A 16129-nucleotide genomic window follows, 5' to 3' on the forward strand; every position below is an offset into this window, starting at 1 on the left:
TTGAAGGATAAGACTACTGCCTCTCGGAGTAAGATATGAAGATAGGAAGGAACTGACAGATATGCTTTCCTTCCTTCTCTGTGATGGACTGTTCCAAAAAACAACAGTTTCATATAAACTGACAGGAAGAAGCCATATATGCTTGAGGAGGCAGCTGCATTTTCTTGTGATACTCTCGCCAGCTTAGGAATTCAGCACCTTGTATTTGCTTTCTATCCTCTACCTCAGCATGTATGTTTTTCAGACTGTGTTTCCCAGGGAACATAGTCTAAAAGAATTTCAATATGTAGTGGTTCTTATCAGTTGAGCTTCATGATTTTTTTATTTTTTTATTTTTTGAGATGGAGTCTTGCTCTGTCACCCAGGCTGGAGTGGAGCTTCATTAAATTTATAAAGAGGTTAGTGACCAGTCATAATTCAGAGACCCTTTTGTGTTTCCCTATAATCCTTATAAGATATAAAGTGAATTTTACATTTGAAGCTTGCTTAAAATAAAGGTAAACATATTCTTAACAACTGTTTTATGTGTTCCATTTGGGCCTCAGTTTCTTTTTATTTAACTGAGTATAAATAGGTAAGCATTTTTTATAATTCATAATTGAATTATGAAGTTTATCTCAGATGCCTCTAGATAATTAAAATGAGTAATTCATGGCATCACTATTTTAATCCTCTTGAAAATTTTAAAACGTTGCTTGAAGCATGAATGACAAGGCCTATTGAAATAAGTTATCTCTTGTGAATCATACTGTTTTTGTTTTCAACACATAACCCCTCAGTTCATAACTTATTCATATGAGGATCTTGCAAAACAGCTGATAGCGATGCTAAGGGAGGTGGGAGTGGGGTTATCTTATTATATCTTGTACAATCTCTAACACCTTCCATTTGTTTGATACTTTTCACATTATGTAAAATACCCTTTTACTCCAGCTTCAGTGTTTACCTTCTAACCAGAGTACTTGTAGTTCACTTCCCTGCAGAAATTCTTGAGCAGCCACTAGCAAAAAGCTTAATCTCCAAATCCCATTTATCTAATTTGAACAATTAGAAGTGTATTTTATTTACATGGTGGCTATAAGAGTTAGAGATAAAGATGGTTTGTAGCCTGTACAGCATAGAGATGTTTATACTATTATTTTATAAGGTTCTTGGTTCCTCTAAGTTTTTTATTTTACCATTCCAGTGTCATCTCATTTACTCTCAAGGCTTCAATTACCTATCGTATGCTAGAGATTTCCAAACATATCTCTAAGACATCTCCACTTAACAACCCACAGAAATCTCAAAGAGTTTATCAAAGCTAAATTAGGTATATTTTTGTTTATCCTGCCCTTTCTGTCCTTTATCTTCCTACATTTTGCTCAAGTCAAAAACCTGGGTTTCAACCTTGTCTCATCTCTCCCTTGTCAGCTATGTATAATCAATCAACAAGTTTTGTAACTGCATGTCATAAATAGTTCTCAAATATGTCCCATTTATCTTCATCCCTGTGGCTTTTATTATATTTCATGCCATCATGCGTCAACCCAAATATTGTAACATGCTCCCAAATTTTCCCCACAGGAATTAAACTGATCCTCTTAAACACAGGTATGTATCACCTCCTTACAGAAAACTACGTTGCAATTAATGGAAAAATCTTACATAGTGCTTAACATATGCTAGGTGCTGTTCTAAGTTCCTTAAATGTCATAATTCATTTAGCTCTCATGATAAATTATGAAACAGTTTCCTCCCCTTCTTCCTCGTCTTCTTCTTCCCAGTGAGCAAACTAAAGCACATGTGCTAAATAACTGTCCAAGAACACAGAACAAGAAAAGTGAACAAAATTAGGATTCCACGTGAAACTTGGAATCTATACTTGCACTGTCCAAAACAGTAGTCACTTAACACACGTGGCTATTGAGGATATGTGTGTGTGTGTGTGTGTATAAATTTTGTCATTAGCAGCCACTTATACACACATATAAATATAATGGCTTATGGCAATAATATTTTTTTATATTAGGCCATATATTTAGCTATATATCATACTATTTTATCTAATCTATTCTTACTAAGTATGTCAAAATGAGTTTTTACCCTTTTACTGTATATATTGCTATTTATTATTAATTTGAAATTCAGCACTTTCAAAAAATTTATATTACAAACTCCTGTCAAAGATAATTTCATGATTTGTGTTCAGTATCTCAGACAATTCTCATCATAATCCTGATAAAATGGCACTTTCATTTCCATAGGTGAGGAACCTTAGGGAAGAAAACAGCTTTTCAAAGTTAACAGAACAAATGTTGAAATAAAGATTCAAAACTATGATTTCAAAGTTTGTACTTCCTTTTGCTCTTCTTGCTATACATCTTTCTTAATTTTATTTGAGAAAACTTTGGTTTCTAGTCTATATTTTAATATATTAAAAAACTCGAGCCAGGCATGGTGGCTCACCCCTGTAATTCCAGCATTTTGGGAGGCCGAGGTGGGTGGATCATTTGAGGTCAGGAGTTTGAGACTAGTTTGGCCAACAAGGCGAAACCCAGGCTCTACTAAAAATACAAAAATTTGCCTAGTGGTAGTGGGGGTGAGCCTGCAATCCAAGCTACTCAGAAGACTGAGGCAGGAGAGGTGCTTGAGCCTGGGAGGCGGAGGTTGCGGTGAGCCTTCTTCTAAACCAAGCCTTGACCTTGGCCTGTGATAAGGGTCTGTGTCCCCACCCAAATCTCATGTTGAACTCTAATCCCCAGTGTTGGAGGTGGGACCTAGCGGGAGGTGATTGGATTATGGGGCGTGGTTTCTCATGAATGGTTTAGTATCGTCCTGTTGGTAAGATAGTGTCCTTGTGATAGTGAGATCTGCTTGTTTAAAAGTATGTGGCTCCTCTCTCCTCTCTCTTGCTGTTGCTTTCACCATGCTCCCTCTTTGCCTCTGGAAGGTAATTTGAAGGCTGTTAGAACTGAGAAGCTTTTAGTATAGACAGCAGTGGCAATTGCTGGTAGGTGCTGGAAATTGCTGATGTTGCTATAGCTCAGATGAGATTAGGTGACTGAGAATTCCAGCAGCCCCATCAGGGGCTAAACTTCCTTAGGGTTTGCTTGGTAAGCAAGCACCAACATAGCTCTGGTATCCATTTTTAGCAGTTTCAGTCCCTGAGCAGCTGCCCTACTGCAGACCAGCAGTAGGCACTGGTTCCTGGATTCTAGTCCAGTGGCATTTGTAGTTTTCTGGAAAACACACTTATTCTCTCTATTCTGCCAACAACTCTCCCTTTTGCTACACCAGGCCTTCTAACACTTTTTAATCAATTATCTGTTTGATATCCCCTTAGAAAAGTTAGCATATTTCTGTTTTCCATGCTGTACCCTGAAGATAAAATTTCTCAACCATAAAGCCATGTTTATTTCTATGAAGGAAAAGAACAATTTTATAATCAGTACATTTGTAGTTGACAAAATCAACGTATTTTATAATTTTAAGAATGCCAAAAAATACCCACAGAAAGTAAATTTATAATTTTTTTCTACAGGAATAGGCAACATAAAGACTTTTCTCAGGTACATGGGTTTAAAGGGAGGATTAAAATTCTCTATAGCAATGCTATAGACCTCAAAATGAGGTCTGTGAACCAGTGCCAGTCTACAGACTGTTACCAGTCTTTTAGGCGATAGAGAGCTTAGTCTAGAATGGAAATAAACACACTCTATCCTTCATAGAAAATGCCTTTCTACAAAAAAAAAAAAAAAACCCACATATTTTACATATTTTTGTGAGTGCCTTACCTCCCACACCAGTTGCAATCAGTTCACAAACTAGTGCATAGGCCACCATATAAAAAGATTATGAGATTATAATAAATTATAATAATTAGACTAAAAGTAATTCCTCTGAAATATCAAAATGTAGCACATTAGGCAGGTTTTCTTTTAGATGAAATTTCTTTTAGGTCAATATGTATTTTACTTTTCGAAAAAATATGTTCACAATGATATATGAAATAACAATCACATGAAAGTAAACTAATACCTAAAAGTTATAATGTTGATGTAAAGGGACCAGTCAATACACTAAGAACAGTCCCATTCACTATTCTATAAGGAACAGAAATGACTTGCTAAAGAAGTTATATTTTTAAGGAAGAATTGGAAAAAAATGGCATCTCCTTATAAGGATAATGAAAAACTGATTCCACAGAAAAGGAAACAAAAAGATACAGAGCGTTAAAAACAGAGAACAAGGCTGTATACTTCCACCTTTATGTGCTCAACACAGAATTGTGTGAATGAAATAATAAGTAGGAAAAAGAATGAAACATCTAATTTATGTGAGAGAAAAGTAGAAAAAAGGTAGAAAATTTAAAATATTAGGGTCAGAGCAAATCTTTATAGTGGATTGTGAAGCAATTAAAAGAAATCAGAATGAGGTAAATAGATGATCATTTTTACCTCCTATTAGAGTGGAAGTCTTCTTTTCCAACATCCTATTGAACTACCTGATGAAAAATGACAAAGGTTTATGTTAGTTTCACATATGCAAATAATAATTCCAATATTACAGTACTCATAATTTCAACCAGTATTCTTGAGCTTGTATTGAAATAATTTTTTGGAAAAAATACAAATATTATACTTGATATAAGTTAAGTTGTTAGAAATTTAATCTCAGGGTAGTGAATAAGTCAAATTTATTATCATATTTGATGTTTGTGTTGTCCCTTTGTACTCACGAGTTCTTTTTCTGAAAATCTGTACCAGCTGCTGAGTACAGAAGAAGCCTGTGATTTTTAAATAATTGCAGCACATTCTATAGCTCAAACAAATAAAGCTTTGATTTAAGATTGTTTAATCTCAAAGAGATCAGTATAGAAAACAGATTAGAAACATGGATGAAGTGGAATTCAAAAAGAATCTCTATTCAGCTCCAAAGCTAAGCAATAGCATTTCTCAAAAGATGGCTTCATGATGTGAACTGGAATCAAAGAAATTACTACATTCCTTTGAATTTAAGTGAGCTTTTAAATCAGAGGGTGAGTGTATCAAAAACTGTTCTTTGTGAAAGATTGAATATGAGCCAATGCTAATTTTATATCTCTATCCTCTCAGAAAACTTACTAATGTTTAGAGTAAAAAGAAAATGAAACTTTCTTTATATTTTTAAATCAAAATCTATTCTGACAAAAATGTTTTATTGTTAAACCTATGTTTCACCACCAAGCCATCTTCATTCACGAGAATAACAACTACAACAATTACAGCAACAATTGTCAACATTTACTGGGTGCATACCATGTGCCAGGTACTCTTTTTAACTATTTTGCATGTATTAATTTAATCCTCAAAACAACACTGAACAATTATATCCATTTTACCCAAAAAGAGACAGAGCAATGGACATTTATCCTAGAAATTTCTGAGCTATATTCTTTTGGTAATTTACTGCCAAAAATTCTGTTCTTCAGAATTAGCATGTTATGATATATAACACATAATTTAATACGCCTCTAAAAGCCTTTCACACAATAGGACTGTTACATTAAAAAATAAAAAAAAAAAACTAAATCATAAAAAGAAGTATATATGTCTTGGAAATAATACCAGAAACTATTTTCTTCATATAATCTAGCCTTCCACAGATAAATAGATTTGTTATGTGCATGAAAAAATAAAACAGGCTTTCAATGACACTGTTAGACTAGAAATAGAAATTTAATATACATCATAAATAATAATTTAACCTATTCCCAGTGCAAAACCATTAAGTGGTGAAAATTACTTAAAAAACACAAAGAAACCTTCAAAGTCTCTAAAAATTGCCACAAGGGAATAGAGCAAACCAAGAAACATTTAGTCATGGAAATTTAGTAAATCTCTGTAAGAAAAGCTAGTCTGTCAGACTTGAGTTACAGCCTCATCCTTCTGCCCCGACCCCTCCACCTCAGCATGACAGACTTTCCACCAGGCAGGTGTGGACAAGAAGACAAGAATTCTTTTTGTCCCAGCTCCCCATCAAAGGCTACTATATCTCACCAGAAAAAGTAGATTGCCATCATTTTTCATCTCTTTGAGCTCTGTTTTGCAGAGGCTAAATTCCAGATTAGTTTAGCCAAGATATCTCAGACTACAGTCTTTGACCTGGCACCCATCCTTAAAGCAGAGGCTCTAACTCAGGCACCACAGACCAAGAACACTAATACGGCAATAGCCATTGACCCAACTCTCTCATAATATGGAAATTCCACAGAGGAGAGGCAAGCTGGGAAGACAAGAGGATACCACTTATGCTCAAAACTCTGCTCATAAAACAGGTATGTAACTCCAAGAGGATCTGGATCATAACTTTGTTGTCTTGATCTTAACTCTGAAGCAATAAATCAGAATTTTTCCTCAGGGAAAGAATACAGGAACAGAATGCACTGCAGCTCACCCCAAGGAACTGACTTTATTTAAGAAAGAGAATGAGGAAGTTCATCCCTAAGTTTACGCTCCAACAAAATGGGACGCAAGGCTGGTTCAACATATGCAATCAATAAACGTAATCCATCACATAAACAGAACCAATCACAAAAACCACATGATTATCTCAATAGATGCAGAAAAGGCCTTTGACAAAATTCAACACCCCCTTCATGCTAACAACTCTCAATAAACTAGGTATCGACAGAATGTATCTTAAAATAATAAGAGCTATTTATGACAAACCCACAGCCAATATCATACAGAATGGGCAAAAGCTGGAAGCATTCCCTTGGAAAACCAGCACAAGACAAGAGTGCCCTGTCTCAGCACTCCTATTCAACATAGTATTGGAAGTTCTGGCCAGGGCAATCAGGCAAGAGAAATAAATAAAAGATATTCAAATAGGAAGAGAGTAAGTCAAATTGTCTCTCTTTGCTGATGACATGATTGTGTATTTAGAAAACAGCATTGTTTCAGCCCAAAATCTCCTTAAGCTGATAAGCAACTTCAGCAAAGCCTCAGGATACAAAATCAATGTACAAAAATTACAAGCATTCCTATACACCAATAACAGACAAACAGAGAGCCAAATCATGAGTGAACTCCCATTCAAAATGGCTACTAAGAGAATAAAACACCTAGGAATACAACTTACGAGGGATGTGAAGGACCTCTACAAGGAGAACTACAAACCACTGCTCAACAAAATAAGAGAGGAAACAAACAAACGGAAAAATATTCCATGCTCATGGATAGGAAGAATCGATATCTTGACAATGGCCATACTGCTCAAAGTAATTTGTAGATTCAGTACGATCCCCATCAAGCTACCAATGATTTCCTTCACAGAATTGGAAAAAACTACTTTAAACTTCATATGGAACCAAAAAAGAGCCCACATAGCCAAGACAATCCTGGGCAAGAAGAACAAAGCCAGAGGCATCATGCTACCTGACTTCAAACTATACTACAAGGCTACAGAAACAAAACAGCATGGTACTAGTACCAAAACAGATATATAGACCAATGAAACAGAGCAGAGGCCTCAGAAATAGCACCACACATCTACAACCATCTGATCTTTGACTAACCTGACACAAAAAAGCAATGGGGAAAAGATTCCCTATTTAATAAATGTTGTTGGGAAAACTGGCTAGCCGTATGCAGAAAACTGAAACTGGACACCTTCCTTACACCTTATACAAAAATCAACTCAAAATCGATCAAAGACTTAAATGTAAGACCTAGGACCATAAAAATTCTGGAAGAAAACCTGGGCAATACCATTCAGTTCATAGGCATGGGCAAAGACTTCATTTCTAAAGCACCAAAAGCATGGCAACAAAAGCCAAAGTTGACAAATGGGCTCTAATTAAGCTAAAGAACTTCTGCATAGCAAAAGAAACTATCATCAGAGTGAATAGGCAACCCACAGAATGGGAGAAAATGTTTGCAATCTATCACCTGACAAAGGGCTAATATCCAGAATCTACAAAGAACTTAAACAAATTTACAAGAAAAAAAAACATCAAAAATTCGGCAAAGGTTTTCTGTTCTTGTGATAGTTGGCTGAGAATGATGGTTTCCAGCTGCATCCATGTCTCTACAAAGGACAGGAGCTCACCCCTTTTTATGGCTGCACAGTATTCCATGGTGTATATGTGCCACATTTTCTTAATCCAGTCTGTCGTTGATGGCCATTTGGGTTGGTTCCAAGTCTTTGCTATTGTGAATAGTGCAGCAATAAATGTACAGGAAGGGGAACATCACACACCAGGGCCTGTCATGGGGTGGGGGGAGGAGGGATAGCATTAGGAGATATACCTAATGTAAATGACGAGTTAATGGGTGCAGCACACCAACATGGCACATGTATATATATGTAACAAACCTGCACATTCTGCACATGTACCCTAGAACTTAAAGTATAATAAAAAAATGGGCAAAGGATATGAACAGACACTTCTCAAAAGTAGACATTTATGCAGTCAATAGACATATGAAAAAATGCTTATGGTCACTGGTCATTAGAGAAATGCAAATCAAAACCACAATGAGATACAATCTCATGCCAGTTAGAATGGCCATCATTCAAAAGTCAGGAAACTATAGATACTGGAAATGATGTGGAGAAATAGGAATGCTTTTACACTGTTGGTGGGAATGTAAATCAGTTCAACCATTGTGGAAGATAGTGTGGCGATTCATGAAGGATCTAGAACTAGAAATACCATTTGATCCAGCAATCCCATTACTGGGTATATACCCAAAGGATTATAAATCATTCTACTATAAGACACATGCACACGTATGTGTATTGCGGCACTATTCACAATAGCAAAGACTTGGAACCAACCCAAATGTCCATCAATAATAGACTGGATAAAGAAAATGTGGCACATATACATCATAGAATACTATGTAGCCATAAAAAATAATGAGTTCATGACCTTTGCAGGGATATGGATGAAGCTATAAACCATATTCCATATTTCTCACAAGTTATCACAAGAACAGAAAACCAAACCCTGCATGTTTCTCACTCATAAGTAGGAGTTGATCAGTGAGAACACATGGTCACTGGGAGGTAAACATCACATACCGGGGCCTGTTGGGGGGTGGGGGGCTGGGGAGGGATAACATTAGGAGAAATACCTAATGTAGGTTATGGGTTGATGGGTACAGCAAACCACCTTAGCACGTATACACCTATGTAACAAAACTCCACGTTCTGCACATGTACCCCAGAACTTAAAGTATAATTAAAAAAAAAAAAAAGAAGCAATAAAAACAACCTAAATATCTAAAAAAATTAAAAAGAATGAGGAGCAAATATGAATATATGGAAAGAATTTTGTGTAAGAGAACAATGTTATTTTTTAGAGTAAGATTTAAATACAGAAAATTGAAAACTAAAATCCATGATTTGGCAGTAATCCATAGCTGCTAGCATTGAGCGCGATTGGTGGATACCACATTGCTTAGGCCAGCCACTATGAGTGCATTTTTGCTCCATTATTCTTGCCTCCACTCAGGCCAGATTCAGCATCCCAGCTCCCATGCTTATGCTCTAGGTGTCATGTGGTGGGAACAGGGCTTCTCTCAGTGGCTGTACTTGGAGTCATGTCCTAAACTATGACTGACAGATATAGAAAGCAGGGGTGGATGCTGATTAGGCAAATATGGGACAAACATCCATGGCAGAGTGAAATGGTTAGATGGTAACATGCCTTACCTGGCTGAAATCATGATTGAGAGATAATGTACAGCAGCATCAATTCCTTCAATATTTAACTAATAGGAGAATTTACTGTGAGTCTGAATCCAAACAAAAACTATCTCCAGCCTAGGATCAATTAAAGTTACCATTAAAAAAAATACAGAATATTTGTATTTGAAGAAGATGCATTTGATTATGAAAGTGAAGTTCACAAATTAGAGAGAAAGACCAAGAGAGGAGAGCTGAAAGGTTTTACAGCTGTTCTTGCACTATCAGTGAAAGCAGATAGTATTTTGAATATTATGCTGGATGGGACAGTCTACTTAACAAAACAGTACTAAGGTTCTGATTAAAAGTACAGGCTGGGAATAAAATTATGTTGACAAATGTGAGTACTGGGCCAAAACCTGTGAGACAAAGGATAGGAATAACAAAAGTGGAAGAAGAGGAATCTAGAGTGAACCGCGAAAGACACTAGTTTCTAAATATCTCTACTGGACTAAATACTGTTACCTGCTACTGACTGAGAAAGAATTGAAAATTCATTTTTCTAATACCTCATGTAGTCTTTATGTTTTATTATGTAAAATTTAGGATTAAATTAAATTTATAGAAAATAAAAATAAGGGGAGCAGTATTTTGGATCTTAAATTAATTTATTTATTTGACATCCTCATCTATCTTTACCTGTTGTAGACATCCTCATCTACCTCTACCTATTGTCTTGCCCTGGTGCCAATCACAACTAGAAAATATCAAAATGTGCATGGAGGATTCCAAGAACAGTGGGCTAGTAGCTTGCTTCCTCTGGCCTTGCCTGAGGGAGACTGTAGGATGCTAAGAGGAGGTTGCATCCACATGGGTGTCCTACTCATTACTGAGGGAGGAGGATAGCACTACTTTAGCAGAAGGAAGGTCCCAGTTAGATTAACCCAAGAGAGACTCCCATGAGTAGTGAGTTATCTAGATTGTGTCCAAAAATTCACGTGTGCCTTGTCAGTGCTGCAAAGAAGATGAAATGATAGCAACTGGGTTTCAGTGATATGTAGATACTTTTTAACTGAAGAAAAGGACCAAAAGGACCAAGACTGCATAGTTGTGTGCCAGTACAGTGATTCAAAAGGGCAACTGAGTCTGTTCACACCCCGGGTATTATCAATTTGATGATTGAACAACATCTGTGACTGCCATAAAAATCACCTATATACTCACAAATTTTTGGAAAGGAGTGAAGAAGTGAAGGAAAGCTGAAGGGCAAGGATGTAAAAAAGAACATGACTAACAATTATCTAAAAGAGCCATTTAAATTAGATTATTTACACTCAAGACTCTGATACCAGTAATTGGCAAATTTAAAATATTTTTCTCTTATTTGTCCTAGTAGATAAAATGGAATATGTGAAGGAAAAGTTTAGCTCCATCATAGGAAATAAAATAAAGTATATTTTGTTTGTACTTATGAGTATAGATGGCATACATTTGCCATGTCATTACATTTAAATGTTTTGTATTCCTTAGTGCAGATTAAAAGAAAATAAATCCTACTGTATCTTTAGAAGGAATTAGATAAACCCTGTGGTTATTTCCAGATACCTGGACTGGGGATATTCTATCTGATTATTGAAACCCCTAGCAGTGCTGAGCTGAATTTTCATACTTGCCAAGCCAAATTGTTTCTTTCTCCCATTCTCAAGAATCATTTTTTTCAACCTCACAATATCGAGCACCTACAATAGCCTGATAATTCTCGGAGAAAAGATCCATTCATAAGGAGCATCAGAATTCCAGATTTACAGAATTTATTGCATTTACATAAATGCTTGCCTTCCTCTCAAATACTAAAATAGCCACAGCATTTATCCTAACATTATACATATAATCATATTGAATCTCATTCACTTGGAATCTCATTATATCAAATTTCTCTTATTGCCTCTTACGAAAATGACCTTGCCATTAAGTTTCTAGTGAATGTTGTAACATATTCAAGTATCTGTCATATGCAAAGTAAAACCACTTCCAAAAATTTAAATAAACAAAAAAAATAACATTTATGCTATAGTGACTATCTTCTCCCTTCACAGTAAAATTCTTTTTAAAAAAATCCTCCAGAAACAAAAAAACAGTAAAACTGATTATGTTTTCTCTCATTCACCTCATTTACCCCTCAACAATGATAATCACTTTCTGTTCTCACCATGATAACCTGAAATTGCTTTCAACTAAACCATTGACAGCTTACGTGTTCTTAAATAAAATAGAAACTTTGACTTCTCTACAGCATTTGACATTATTCACACTGATCCTTTGGAAAGCGTCTCTCCCCCACTTTTCCTCCCTCTCTTAGGACCTTTCAAGTTTTGGATTTCTCTAGTCCTTTTGGCTCCTGCATTGCATTTTATTTTAAGGTTTTCATTGATCATCTCACTCCATAAAGAGATTGTAGCTATTTAGTATTAATGATGATGCAGAGGGGGAAATGAGCAGTCACAAGCATTTCTTGTCAGACTTTAAAATTAGTTTAACTGTTTGGAAGGGCTATTTGGCAGTATTTATCAAGATACAAAATGAATAAAGGTCATGAATGAATTATTTGGATATCTAGGGCATGTAGCAGTTTGAAATTTGTGGGCTACTATCATCAAACAGTATTATTTTTCTTTACTACTTCTAATCACACTGCACTGAATTTCTTTTGCCAGCTGAGTAGCAGTCCCTTTCATTACAACCAGGACATGTCCAGAACTTTCCAGTTACAGTTTAAATTTTATCTCAAATCTATATTTTTATATTATTCAATTGAACTATATTTTATGTACAATAAACTATATATGTCAAGCACATAATTGGGTAAGTTTTGGAATATGTGATACACTTGTGAAATAACTGCAATCAAGACAGTGTACACTTCTTTCATTCCCCCAAATTTTCCACGTTTTTCTTTGCAATCAAACTGATCTTCCCATCGCTCCCATCCCCAGCCAATTACCGATCTACACAGGTTAGATTGCATTTTCTAGAAATTCTTGTAAATGCAATCATATATCATGTGTGCTTTCTGTGTCTGACTTATTTCATTTAGCATAATTATTTTGTGATTCAACATGTGTTGATAATTCATTTTTTATTTCCAAGTAGTATTTCATTCTATGGAAAACGTTTTGATACATTTATTTGTGGATCGATGTTTGGGTTATTTCCAGTTCTGAGCTTTTACAAATAATGTAGCTGTAAACATTTATCTACAAATATTGATGGAGATATATGACTTCATCTCTCTTGGATAAATTCCTAGTAGTGGAATGCCTGGGTTTCATATAAACATATAATAAGCATATGTTTAAATTTTCATAAAATTGCCAAGCTGTTTTCCAAAGTAGCTGGGCTCTTTTACATTCCCACCAGCCGTATACAAGAGTTCCAGTTGCTCTACATCTTTACCAACACTTGGCACAGTCAGACTTTTTCAGCATTCTATTGAATATTCTTTGATTTTATGTTCACATGTTGATAGATATTTGGGTTATCTCCAATTTTTTGTTATTGTACATGAAAGGGCTATAAACACTTGTTTCCAAATCTTTGTCATGACATATGCTTTCATTTTGTTTTAATGTTGATAATTTTGGACTGTGGCACTGTGGATAGTATGTTGTGTTCAATCCAGGATCTTTTATATTCCTCTATATTGATGCTTTTGTTTTAGCTAATAATTCATCTTTTCAAGTTATTCTGTTAGCTCAGTCTCATCTTCTGTGGATGCTTGTTCAAATCTCCATCCTATTACTTAAGCCTTTGCTGAAGTGATTTGAGTTCATCCCCACTGACGTGGTTTATGGATCAATCGGAGATTGTGTGCATACCCAGAATCATGGAATCTCATCCTCCATTTTTTCTCCCCTGCGAGAATTCCCCTCACTTTCTGACAGCTGGCCATGGTTGTCCTGGATCCTTTTCCTTTTTTCTATATCAGAAAGTAAGTGAGGTTTTTATCAAAATTAGTTGCCTGTGATGAGCTGCTCTGCGTCCGTGGGCAGCCTGCAGGGAAAAACTACAAGAAAATGGGAAACTGACAACTTGTTTTTTGTCATTTTTCTAAGTTTGACTCCACTGAATCACTGAACACTTAGGTAGCTGTTTTTGTCTTGTTTTATCTGGAGTTTGTAGTTGCTCTCAGTGGGAAAGATGATCTGAATGAGGGGTTATATTATCACACTGAATGTCAATATCTCAAATCCAATTATAAGACTATGTCCTTCCCTCTCTCAGAACAGGTTAAAGTATGGCTTGAGGTACTCAGATGGTGGAGGGGAATGAACTACTCTTTAAGTCCCCTTTACAGTCCTCTTTTCTGGTAATGTAGCAGGGCAAACTATTGAAAAAGACAAAATATTGATAAAATATTTGTATTTTATTGGCATTTACTCATCCCTCCTTATTGGTTATTTTCTTTCTTATCCTGGATGGCCATTGGAATCTTTAAATCAACCACTGTTGCCAAGTATGTTTGTCAGGGCAAACTCTTTTTACCATCCTGGTTTATAAAGAAGAGGGATACTGGCAAGGAGTGGGCTTGAGGACCTGAATGTTTGCAGATGTATAGCTGTGAATGGGATGCTGATTTTCCCTTCCTCAGGCATCTTCAAATTCAGAGAATCAACCTGGACTTTTGAACCTTTTTTTCCCTCAACGTGGATCAAATGTTGGACTTTTCTTACTCAACTTGGATTGAATGTTGACATAGAGATCTAACAGCAAGTGAACTAATGCTGATTCAAAGACACCAAAGAGAGGGGGCGAAATGGAAGGTGTGAAATCACAGAAACCATGGGTAAGCAGAAGCATACAAGCATACTCCCAATTTATGAAGGAAAAGTTTCAGTATTCTCTGGCAGGCTGACAACTCACATTACAATATTCTTTCCTTCTCCTCCTATTTAGTACTCATTCTAAGGAAGGACTGGGCCACCTCTAAATCATTTTAAGAGGAAGACTAGTCCCAGGTTTCTGTAGTTTTCCATAGATTGTGACTTACTTAGCTCTGTTGTCCTCAGATTTGTATCCAGGCATGAGAAAAGTCTCACTTGATATCATGCTACATTTCCATGAATGAAAAACTGCAAATAAATAAGCCATCACTTGATATCTTGCTACATTTCTAGGAATAAAAAACTGGAAATAAATAAGCCATAAGTAGAGAAATGATTAAACAAATTCCAGCATTCCAATGCTATGAAATACTATTCAATAGTTAACAAGATTGAGGAAGAAATATGTATGCTTACACGGAGGAATAACTATCTAGCATAATTGGTAAAATAGCAATTTATGGAACAAATTGTGGGGTATGTTCTCATTTTTTGCAAAAATCATATGCACTTATATTCACGCATTTATCCTTATTCTCCATTTACTTGTCAGAGCTATTTTGGGCAAGGTATTTGACTTCTCTATCTCTATTATCTCATCTATGAAAGAAATATAAAAATTTTCACAAGACAGAATAATAAAACAATTGAAACAACACAAATGTTCTGACTTGTTATAATCAAGAACGAATGAGTATAATTACAATTCTTTATCATGAAATAAAAAACGACTACTCAATAGCATTCTAGCCATTTGTGTTAGAATTGTCAGATGGGTTCTGAGTAAAAGAGATATGTGTACATAAATGCAGCTAATGAGGCATTGTTTTAAAGCCACCTCCGCACCACCAGAGAAGTAAGAAAGAACTATAAAGCCTCAATGGCTGCATGGCTTCATGTGTAATGAAGTTATAATTCTTCTCAGGTTGTATTCAGTTCTAACCACCTAGTAATCATGTTCTCACCTCACCGGCAGGTGTTCAATGCTTAGAGCTCTATAGTTCCCATTACGGTGATTCAATTATTCTGTTTCTGCTTTTATGTCTACTGACACTTTCAATGATCACCTACTTTCTCTCCCCTATTGCTCCCCTTTGTGACTTTTGCTTACCCATGGTTTCTGTGGTTTCACAGCTTCCATTTTTACCCTCTGTCTCTTGGTTTCTTTAAGTCTGTGTTAGTTCACTTCTGGTTAGATCTCTATGTCAACATTCAATCCCTGACCCCCAACAGAGGCAATTTAGTTATTTCAGGCACTAGCTAGTATAGAATCTTTGTTCACCTGTCAGAGTAGACTTGGCCGCCCATACCAATGAGATGTGGCAATGTCACATTGCGAAATACCAGGTAATTTACATATGAGAACTCCTTCAAAACAGAAAGTGGAAGTGACAGAGATTATGTGGTTTCTAGGGAGAACCCCCTTACCTGAACTTTTTTTTCCCTTGCATTACATGGTAAGAAGTGTCTTATATGCCAGAAGGTCATTCTTACGGCTGACATGGAAAATTCATTCTGATAGTTCTATAATTTTTATCAGCAAGACAATAAGAATTTTGAAAAATATAAATTGTTAATATTTAACTTAGCTT

At 35.8% G+C, this 16129-nt stretch overlaps 1 long non-coding RNA gene across 1 annotated transcript in view; it reads right to left on the reverse strand.

Annotated features, from left to right (window-relative positions):
• Positions 1-3913: 3913 nt before the first annotated feature.
• The window catches only part of LOC139364099 (uncharacterized), a 29109-nt gene continuing 16893 nt past the window's right edge, over positions 3914-16129 (reverse strand). The window contains exons 2-3 of the long non-coding RNA XR_011625369.1: positions 15966-16061; positions 3914-4486 (exon numbers count right to left, since the gene is read on the reverse strand). This is a non-coding gene — a long non-coding RNA (uncharacterized lncRNA). The remainder of the gene's footprint in view (positions 4487-15965; positions 16062-16129) is intronic.

The sequence above is a fragment of the Macaca nemestrina genome, chromosome 7, assembly GCF_043159975.1.
Source record: "Macaca nemestrina isolate mMacNem1 chromosome 7, mMacNem.hap1, whole genome shotgun sequence".
Taxonomy (NCBI): domain Eukaryota; kingdom Metazoa; phylum Chordata; class Mammalia; order Primates; family Cercopithecidae; genus Macaca; species Macaca nemestrina.